This window comes from Hylaeus volcanicus, chromosome 6, assembly GCF_026283585.1.
Source record: "Hylaeus volcanicus isolate JK05 chromosome 6, UHH_iyHylVolc1.0_haploid, whole genome shotgun sequence".
Taxonomy (NCBI): domain Eukaryota; kingdom Metazoa; phylum Arthropoda; class Insecta; order Hymenoptera; family Colletidae; genus Hylaeus; species Hylaeus volcanicus.
Window position 1 is genome coordinate 14,064,661 of NC_071981.1, and position 10,382 is coordinate 14,075,042.

The 10,382-nt window shown below is 38.1% G+C and overlaps 1 protein-coding gene across 1 annotated transcript in view; it reads left to right on the top strand.

Moving 5' to 3' along the window:
• The first annotated feature begins 2,704 nt into the window (after positions 1 to 2,704).
• Positions 2,705 to 10,382, top strand: part of LOC128877999 (probable glutamate receptor) — a 38,257-nt gene continuing 30,579 nt past the window's right edge. The window contains exon 1 of the mRNA XM_054125739.1: positions 2,705 to 3,251. The gene's annotated coding sequence lies outside the window, so the exon portion shown is untranslated. The remainder of the gene's footprint in view (positions 3,252 to 10,382) is intronic.

Consider the following 10,382-nt stretch of genomic DNA (forward strand, 5'->3'; position numbering starts at 1 on the left):
GCGCGCCACTCATCGATCCGTTCCGCTCATTGGAAGCGCTCGCGCCATCTATTCCTTTCCGCCCGATCCCCCCAATCAGACGGACGCGCGCGAATGCTCCATGCTTTACGCGCTCGAATTTGAAATTGTTAGAGCGCCATTTCTTGGTATGCAGAGGCCAGCGATTTTACTTGCGACTAAACGAATTGAATTCAATGAGCTTAGATCAGCAGTCGTAAAAATGAAATCGTTAAAACTTGATATGGCAAATAAAAAAAGAATTGAAGATGTCTTCCGATGTCTTCACTGACTAAGGAATTCTGTATCTTAGAGCCAGTAAGCAAAATAATTTCAAAATTAATAATGCGTTACTTTGCATAAATTCGATATTTCATATCAACTCGTACAACCTGACACGTATGGGTTAAACGAATGGACAAATAAATTATCTACGTTTCACATATTGATCCTCCTCAGCATGTGCAAATAACGCGTTTTTTTTTTATTTCAAGTAAGTTAGGCGTACGCGAATTTTCAATTATTATTTTCAATTATTATTTTCCTTTCTTGTTATCTGGTTGTTGACCGTCCTATATTTTTATAGTCAAAATACAGCAGCCGTTTAAATGATTCATCGGGTAAGGTACACTATGAATTCTAAACAATATAACATCTTAAACAGACGAATGTGAATTATTGCCTTGCTTCTGTCTCATTTATTTACTTCTTGTTGCGTTTACTTCCTCCCTCTTCCGGCATCAACGCACCGCACCTGGCGAGACTGAGAGTTTCCGTACTTGGCCGAGACGCTTTGTTCGAAAATATCCGTCCGAAATTACGTAACGCGAAAAATTATCTGCAGGTAATATCGAGACGAACGCTACGCAACGTCAAACCTCGCTTATACCAGAGCTCTCCCATTTATCCCTGAACATGACTAAACAGTTCAACCATCTGAACCAAGACAAAACGCTAAAATATTGTTCCATGTACCAAACATACTTTTTACTTACTAACGGCCCACTAATAACCAGAGGTAAGCAACGGCTTCATCAATCCCTCAGAAATTCAGAATGCGACTATCGTTGCGAAATCTTTCAAATTACTTATCATAGCGCTATGAAACACCTAGCCTGTTTGTAGATCGCGTAATCACCGCCTGTAATGTTAGCGATTGTCATCGAGGATCCGTAAAGTCGGAAAAAAAAAATATACGACCGATCCGGAATCTTTCTTTGCTGTTATCGTCGCACGAGATTTCCCTGGTTCGATAGAAACCCGCAAGCAGCGAATGAGTCATCGTCGAGCTCGTTCGACGAACGACACACGTTTTGCAATGAAACCTCAAGGTCACATCATCAAGGGGAACCGTTAAAATTCGAAATTTATCGTTGTCACTGTTGCGTTATCCGTCGAGTGGGTTGCTGCGTCATCGATCGACGCGATAACTTCTAAAAATCGCTCCAGTATCGACCAACGACACGTGAGGACGCTGGAACGTGCTAGCGTTTTCGCATTAATCGCGCGTCGCCAAATCTCATACGAAAATAAAGATACGCGTCGCGGCTATTAATAGAGCGCGAGATATTGCGTGCCAAAAATTCGCTGCATCGCGTAAGGAACGCGTTCAACCTATGTATGCATACGTTCCCCACGCATTCGACAATTTCTATCCTCGTTCCCCTGTTCTACACACGAATCCGAAGGACGGTGCCAGAGTTGTAGCAAGTTTCAATCTTGTACTGCTGGCAAGAGAGAAACGAGCGACTGGTGGCGCCATCTGTTTGAAACGCAACGAAATCCATGTACGATTAAGTATATTGGCTTCAAAAATTGACAGGAGATAAAAGTCTATCTATACTCAATTTCCTTTTCCTCGTAATGGCACCGATTTCGTTAAGTTTTAAATAGATTTTTATCTACGCGTTCTTAGAAATGTATATTTTCAAAAAATGTGAGAAAAATTTTGGAGTCAGAAGTTGACGTAGAGCGCGATACTATGGGCGTCATGAATTCTTCGGTTCGCGGAATAGTTAGTCAAGTTGCAGAGTAATTATTTGTTTAAAGCCATAAAAGGAATTTATTAAGATAATCAAGAACCGTGACGAAGCAACGAGTTTTTTGTATCATAAGCTCCTTGTTTGTTCCATTATTCTGCAGAATGCTAATCGTTGCCGAATATATCTAGTCGGATCATCTTCTGTTAATCCTTACGGTTACGATTGCGTAATCCGTAATGAAATTTATTCGATCTTAGACGATTAATCGTGCCTATTGATTTAAGTATATAAAATGTGTTAGAACATGTTACGACAATAACAAGTGATTTTTTAGATGCATGTCCATAACACGTATGTGGTCAACTAACACGGTTCCTATCATATAAAATTGTACAGTGTATGTTAGTCAGTCTTCTTTTATTTTTTTAGACGGAAATATTGTGATTGCATAAGAATTTACTTGTAATCTTCAGTTCTTTCAGTTGTAGTTTTTAATTATGTAATTTCCTCGAATGACGTATATCGGAATCGGGGCGTGATGAGAAACGGAGGAAATGTCGGTAACTGTAGTTGATACTATCAGTAAACACTTTTTGATTGAAAATTTGTCTGTATTTAAATATTATTTCAATACTTATGTAATTCATCATTATAGTCTACATCACATGTAATTCAACATGTGATATTCGAATATAGTATAAGGTTTTCAGTATCGACTAATGATCCTCTAGGTATCTACTAATTGATCCCGACACCTGGCGTCGAATGATGCAATCACTGACACTTTCTTTTCACTAATTGCAATTTATTACAAATCTTTATCATACTTTATACTATTCTTCGTGTACCAATGAAAACTCTCCCCTAAATATATAAATAAATAATTTTGCCCATCTCTGTAAAGAGCTTTCGACAAATAGTCGGTAAAGAAAAGTCCTGGCTGACCATCGCTCGTTTACCGACGCGGTTGCCTTTGCTACGCGGAAAAGTTCGCTTTTCGTCAGTTTCCAAATAAATTATTTTACGTCTTTTACGTGATTCGACTCGGTGACGTTCCCTCCCGGCACGACCTCAATCCTGGGCTTTGATATCGTGCGTGTCAACAGGAAACACTCGAGCCCCTAAACGCATCATTCACTTTACAAAGTGGAAAATAACGTCCGTCGCGGGCGAGATACGCAACCAGACGTGCACGCAACCGTGCTGCTATCGTACGGCCGGAAACTCAACCGGAACACCAAATTTAAAGCAATTCACGTAAAATTAGTCCAGGTAAGACTTAAGTTTTCTTGCTAATTTTAACAAGCATTTATGTGCCCAACAAAGTGTTTATGAACAAAAGTGTTTTTGAACAAAAGTGTTTATGAACAGAAGTGTTTGATCCAAGAAACGTCAGGTCTTGAAATAGATCTATAAACGTCTTTCATATGCAGGTGTCATCTTAGCAAGTAACACGAGGCACGTACTTATCCTGTACTACAGGACTATATCTTATTTTAGAATATAAAACAGGGGTTAGGCACCCTACTTATTCAAAACTGGCCTTATACCGACTCATACGTGTCAAACAAAGATATAATGATCATCACTACCACCTTGCTGCGTCCTTGACGAGAGTTAAAATTATTAATGAGCCTTCTTGCTCCTGTGGCTACGACGAACAAAATATCAATCATATCTTATGGCAATGCTTCTTACTCGATTCTCAAAGAATTTCTCTTATTTCTGATCCCTCCAAGCTTCAACTCTACCCCCCCCCCCCCGTCTCTCTCTTCTGAATCTCTCCTTTATAACCCTTCCAATAAAATTGGCTCCATCATTTGTAAATTTCTTCATTCATGTAACCTTAAGATTTAATTTTGCTCCAAACATATCTTGTTCCGTAATCTAGTTCTATTTATACATACAAGTTCCTATAAGTAATAGCTGTATAAGTTTTCTTCTATGTAAACTTGGAGCTTAGCAATAAAAAAAAAGAGGAAAAAAAAAGATGTAATGATCATTGTATCCGAGTGCAAGCACGAAGGGGTGTTCCGTGAGCGTTGGAGGGAACATGGTTCGTTCCATTTTTCAAACTTTCTTGTTAAACAAATCATGTCAAGGAGTGCGCGGTTTTCACGACTTCCGAGAAGTCATCCGCGATACTATTTGCCACACGAGGTTACATAGACTTCGAAGGCGAAAGCAACAAGTGGTTTGTCGTGTTTTCGAAACTCGTGTCTGGTCGTTCGCTCGGACTACAAACAACGAAACGCGACTCACCTCGCTTTACTTCTTCGTACCTTCCCCCCTTCAAACCCTCTATCCCACCCCTCGGTCAGAGAAGTAACAGGCGACCGTAATTCAAGCAACGACGCGACCTGTATAAAGCGTTTTCCTTATTTAAGATTATCACGCGTTAAGCCCATTTTACGAGAAGCCTGTTTTCTTGCATGATTTCTTGTAGGCTGGACAGTTTGTCAGCTAACTCCATATAGAAGTCGACGTTACAGGATAATAATCATCGAATTTCTGTGGAACCATTCAGAGTATCTGGAACTTGAACGCGTGATCTTTTGCGGGGCCGGGTTAAAAAATTTTGCGGGGCCTGAATTCACATTCGAATCCTACACTTAAATTTTACAACAAGGAATTATTTATTTGCAAATGCTATATATTTTTTATAAGATGAATATTAAATAACAATACTTCGATGACTTTTGTCACTCTTTCCAATTTAATCATCGCTACTAAAAAAATGTCTTGCATCTCAGCAAAAATTGCTTCCATTTGTTAATGGTATCATCAGTCTGTAAAAAGTTAATCAAAATCGGTGCCTTTTAATTCAGTAATTTTCGTAGACCGCGGGGTCTTTTAAAACGCGGGACCCTACTTGTATATACAGGGTGTCCCAAAAGTCGGGGAGGAGCCGGAAATGGGGGGTAGCTGAGACGATTCTGAACAACAATTTCCTTCGCAAAAATGTCGAATGGGGCTTCGTTAAGGAGATATTAAGCGAAAACCCCGACCAATCAGAGCGCGCGTAGACCGTTGGAGCGGCCGCGGTAGCGAAGGTTACGCTCTGGCGGCCGCGCTTGTACGCGAACAAGTGACTCGACGTGCATCGAAGGACATTGACGCTGCCGTCTAGCGCGTAGCCTTCGCTACCACGGCCGCTCGAACGGTCTACGTGCGCTCTGATTGGTCGGGGTTTTCTCTTAATATCTCCTTAACGAAGCCTCATCCGACATTTTTGCAAAGGAAATTGTTGTTCAGAATCGTCTCAGCTACCCCCCATTTCCGGCTCCTCCACGACTTTTGGGACACCCTGTATAGTCTTAATGATGTTTTACAAATGATTATACTTCGAACAGACTGAAATTTACCGCACTGGTCGATAGGATAACGATAATTGATCTAACGTTCCTAAACAAATATCTGAATGGTCGTGACCCTTACCTGATAAGCAAGTTTAATAAGTAATAAGTAGCCTTAAATATTATCATTATTATTAAAATATAACTATTTCAATTTTCATTATTAATTTTTCGATAATGAATTCTTGAGAAGAAGCGTGTTCGGTGTCGCGAATAATTGATATTTCTCGTAGTTAATGTTATCATCGTCATAGCGCTGACCCGTATTAAAAGCACGATGCGTTGGCGTCGATTATCGTCAACTACAACCAACGGCGTCTCGTGCAATTCGAGCGTCACGAAACGAGCTGGAATGCTCCAGGAGACACTCGAAACGTGTTCGATCTATCGAGACTTTCTACCTTCGCCGTGTTTTCGACGCCACCGTTGGTGTTGGAGCGAATCGACTACCTCATGCATATACAGGGTGTTTCGTTTAAAGCGGTATGGTTAAATACCTCATGAAAGGATGAAGTTGTCGAAATAATATTTTTATAGAAGTTATTTGGTACAAGCGAGTTATGCAATCAACCAGTCGATCTATAGATCTAGTTGCCACCGAATAGGCTGCAAACCTCATGAAATACCTCATGAAAGGATGAAGTTGTCGAAATAATATTTTTATAGAAGTTATTTGGTACTAGCGAGTTATGCAATCAACCAGTCGATCTATAGATCTAGTTGCCACCGAATAGGCTGCAAACAATAACCGAAGAAGGAAAGATGCTCCATCCTTGTTTGCAGCCTAGTAGATGGCAACCAGACTTACAGATCGATCTCCATGTGATGTACAGATCTACAGATTACGAGTCCGACGCGATATTGTAAAACAAGGGATTAACGCATTGATCGATGAAAATCCGCTGCCACGATACGGATCATTTGAGTACAGATACGCGTTGCGTCGCTGTTTCACAGAGGATCGTCGATCGTTCGCGATGAATCTAGTCTAGTTGATCGATTCGAGAAGAGTGACTGCAAGGCAGCCGGGCGCGCCCATGGAGTTACTTCCGGATCGAGTGATGCAATGAGTGTCTATAATTGCGGGACCACGTTTATTTCTTCGTCTAATGAGTTCGTAACACCTTCATACGTCGTAAATAAAACGTGGGAAAAGGAAAGGGGGAGAAATCAGACGAAAATAAAATACAGAAAGAAGTAAAATAAAATGGAAATTGAATATTGAAAGAGGAAATTCGAGCAAAACTAAAATTAGGAAAATGGAAAATGAAGCAGGAACAAAATGCTAACAGAAGAAAGATAAAATGAAACTATGATAAAATAAACCATGAAAAGTTGAATTTAGGGGATCGACTTCGTGTTAACTCTGGGGGAACTATTTCTTGTCGTTCAAATATTGTAATCTTCTCCTAAGCATTATGTTAATTACTTTTTCTATACTTATACAGTGGGTGTAGAAAGTATTCGTACATCGAACAATTTCCAAAAAAAACTATGTAATATTGTAATTGATTAATTTATTTTTTATAAACAATGACAGTCTACATATTTCTCGAAAATCTCTAGAATAGATAGAGAAAAATAGCTATGTAAGTTGTGAAATTAACAAGAGAAAAACAATTAATCGATAGAAATATTGAAGCATAAGTATTCGCACAACTGTTTAATGTTTAAAGCTTCATTAAAGAAAAAAGAAATTTACATTAATTTATAAGTATATAAATACTTACTTCGTGGAATTTCTTTTTGATTTTATAATTATTGCAACTCTTCTAAGCATTAAATTAACTAAATTATTAGTTATTCGAAATAACTACAGCTTTTTTTAAAAATACTTTACTGGAAATTTGATGTTTTCTAATTCGTACGGGGCGATAAACTAATGTGTTTCCATTACAAATTGCAAACAATATGCAAGAATATAAAAAAGATTGAAAGTAAAGTTCATGTTACAATATTTGCAGAATAAAATAAATTCCTATTTAGGTTAAAATTATTCTAGGCATGTACGCGAAGATTTTATTTTGCATAAAGATCCGCAGTCTAGTCATAAGAATCGTACAAATACTTATTGCTTCTATACTTTTACCCATGTTACAATATTTGCAGAATAAAATAAATTCCTATTTAGGTTAAATTTTTCTAGGCACGTTCGCGAAGATTTTATTTTGCATAAAGATCCGCAGTCTAGTCAAAGGAATCGTACAAATACTTATTGCTTCTATACTTTTACCCACTTTTCACTTGTTTTTGTTAATTTCACAAATTATATTAACTAGTAAATGTTGTTTGGACTATATCTGTCTTAGAGACTTCCGAGAATATGTAAAATATCATTGATTGTAAAAAAAAAGAAGTTAAGAAACTACAATTTCACACAAAAATTTTTTGGGGATCGGTGTACGAATACATTCTACACCCACTGTAAAGATTGTTCACGAGTGTTTTCGATCACGACCTCCAACACTGCTTGATATTTTTGATTGTACCGCTAATGTTAATAGTAACGTTGGTCTCGAACGACAGGTCGAGCACAATTCGTACGAGCGAGTTCACGCGTCACCTCATTCCGTTCTGACGAGAACGCGACGATCGCGTTGCTGTTACGTGTCCTATTGAAATTCCGTGATTGTTTGAGCTCTGCCGATAAATTATTTCCACCTTGTTGCCTGTTTGTTAATAGCTGCTCACGTCTTATCTGTTCAGCCCGAACACGCCGATTACCGACAACAAGAACCGAGCGTGAGTCGCGGTATGTATTATTCAGCAGAGCGAACGCAGAAGCGAGCTGAATGGAACGTGGTCGTTAAAGGCCCGTTTCTACGTGGCATAAAGTTACCACTTTTAATCATCCGACATTGGCAGTTACGACTTCTGCCATCGTGAAAACCTCAATGTCGCAACGTTATAAATTTGTTATGTACATACGCAATAAAATTATCGTAACGAAATTATTCATCGAAGTTATGCCAATTTTCAAGTGAACGTTAACGCCGTCCATTTCTATCGTATCGAGACAATTTCTTCGAGGTCAAAATATAAAATACCAGAAATTAAATATAAATGTTAAATGATCTAATCTCCAATTGTCTCGAAACGAAATTTTAACTCTGTACGAATTTTCAAGAGTTTTAATTAACCAACGTCCTTAATTCCTTAACCAACGTGTTAAGGATAAAAATTATGAGGATTCCGCATACGGTAATGCGCTGACGGTTTGCCAATCGATTGCTCCTAACCAAAAGGGTCGAACGGGTTCGTAACGCGATACACTAAAGTTTTCTAGTTTTGTCTTCACGCAGCGTCAACTACACATAACGTCTACTTTATTCACTCGGTCCTTGACTGCTTTCATCAATTAACAACATGCACGACCTTCGCACTACATCTTTCACTTTCATGACATGTGTTCGACATATTAGTAACGCTGTCGATATCGCATCTAGACGATTAGATCCTACGAAATGCTTCTGCCACGGTTGACAATGTTTAAAGCGTGATTAACACGTTGGTCGCCACGTCACCCAGAAATAGGTGACAGGACTTTCCATTAAGGAACTAAAAATATTAATTTCAAAGGTGAGACAATGATGAAAATGGATCTGGACAGGATTCGTGAATTTGACGACGTTAAAAAATTAAATACTGCAACAGATATTAAATTATCTGATGTTCAATTGTATGGAGACAACATTTTAACTTTATAGAAATTTGAATGAGTTTTAGGTTGGCAGCCAACGTGTTAATATCTTGTCCAGAGAGTACCTTCGCATACCAGTTTCTCAGATTTCTTTATACTACTTGGTGAATATATTCGCTACATGTGCGTACACTCGTTGTTATTATCATCGGCGATAAATATAAAATTATGTATATAGAGGTATAACTAATTCATAGAATAGTATTAGATAAATGAAATGAATTATACTTATCGAAAGAAAATTACAACAGCTTGAAATAAGTTATAACAAGCACGTCCCGAATAAGTGTAATCGATAATTATTTTTCAATAAAAATATAGAGATAAGTTTATCGTAACGATTCTGCCTTAATTGCCTGTCGGAGTGTGACAATCGATGTTATCTACGGCCTCGGAATTAGACGCAGAAACGAGAGATAGGAACTTTTCCTCATTGCTGCGAAGGTACCCTGGATCGCGATTTACAATCACAGTTTCAGTGAAAAATTGACAACCGTCGCGTAATTTCCGTCCACTTGAACGCGATATTCGATTACGCTTCGTATTAATTAACGCTTTCGCTTATTTCAGAGAGACAGGTGATCTTTGAGATTAAGTTCGAGAACTCGACAGCATCTGGCCTCTACGCAATATGGATTCATTAGATATGTGTATCGGTGATTTCCAAATTATTTGAAAGACAAGATATACAAAAATAAACTTTTTACGTTTCTTTCGAATGAATTTAAAATTAAGTTGTTTTTGAGTCGAGTTCGGTCAATCGAATTTTTTACTCATTGAAAATGTACAAATTATTTACACTTACTGTGATATATTGCAAGTAACGTGATAAGTTTATTTATGATAAATTAATACGATATATTTAGTAGAAAATGTTTACTCGAACAACATATCTATTTGATAAATTTATATTTCATTTTTTTTTTCAAATAGAGTTTGTAGGAATGAGTCCTTAGGAAGAATGGTGCTAGATGGCAATAAACGCGACGAACATTGAAGCACGCGATGCTCATTGAAACAAGGTCGGAATATGAGAGACAAACTAGACGCATATTTATGAAGCACCTACACTCGCATCTATAACACCTTTTTTTTTACTACACGACCAATCGAACGAGTTCCAACGCCTGGCGACACATTTACTTTAGTTTTTCCGTATTCTACACGCGCATATAGACGGCCATTCGCCGCATAACTCCGTAATGTCGTCTCCAGCTTCACTATACGAAAGGGACTAGACTAGTCGACGTCGACTACTAGACGCCATAAACGTATTTATTCATTAGATCCAATTACATTCGAATATATTCTGTATCTTTAACTATTTATTGTAGGAATTTTATATCA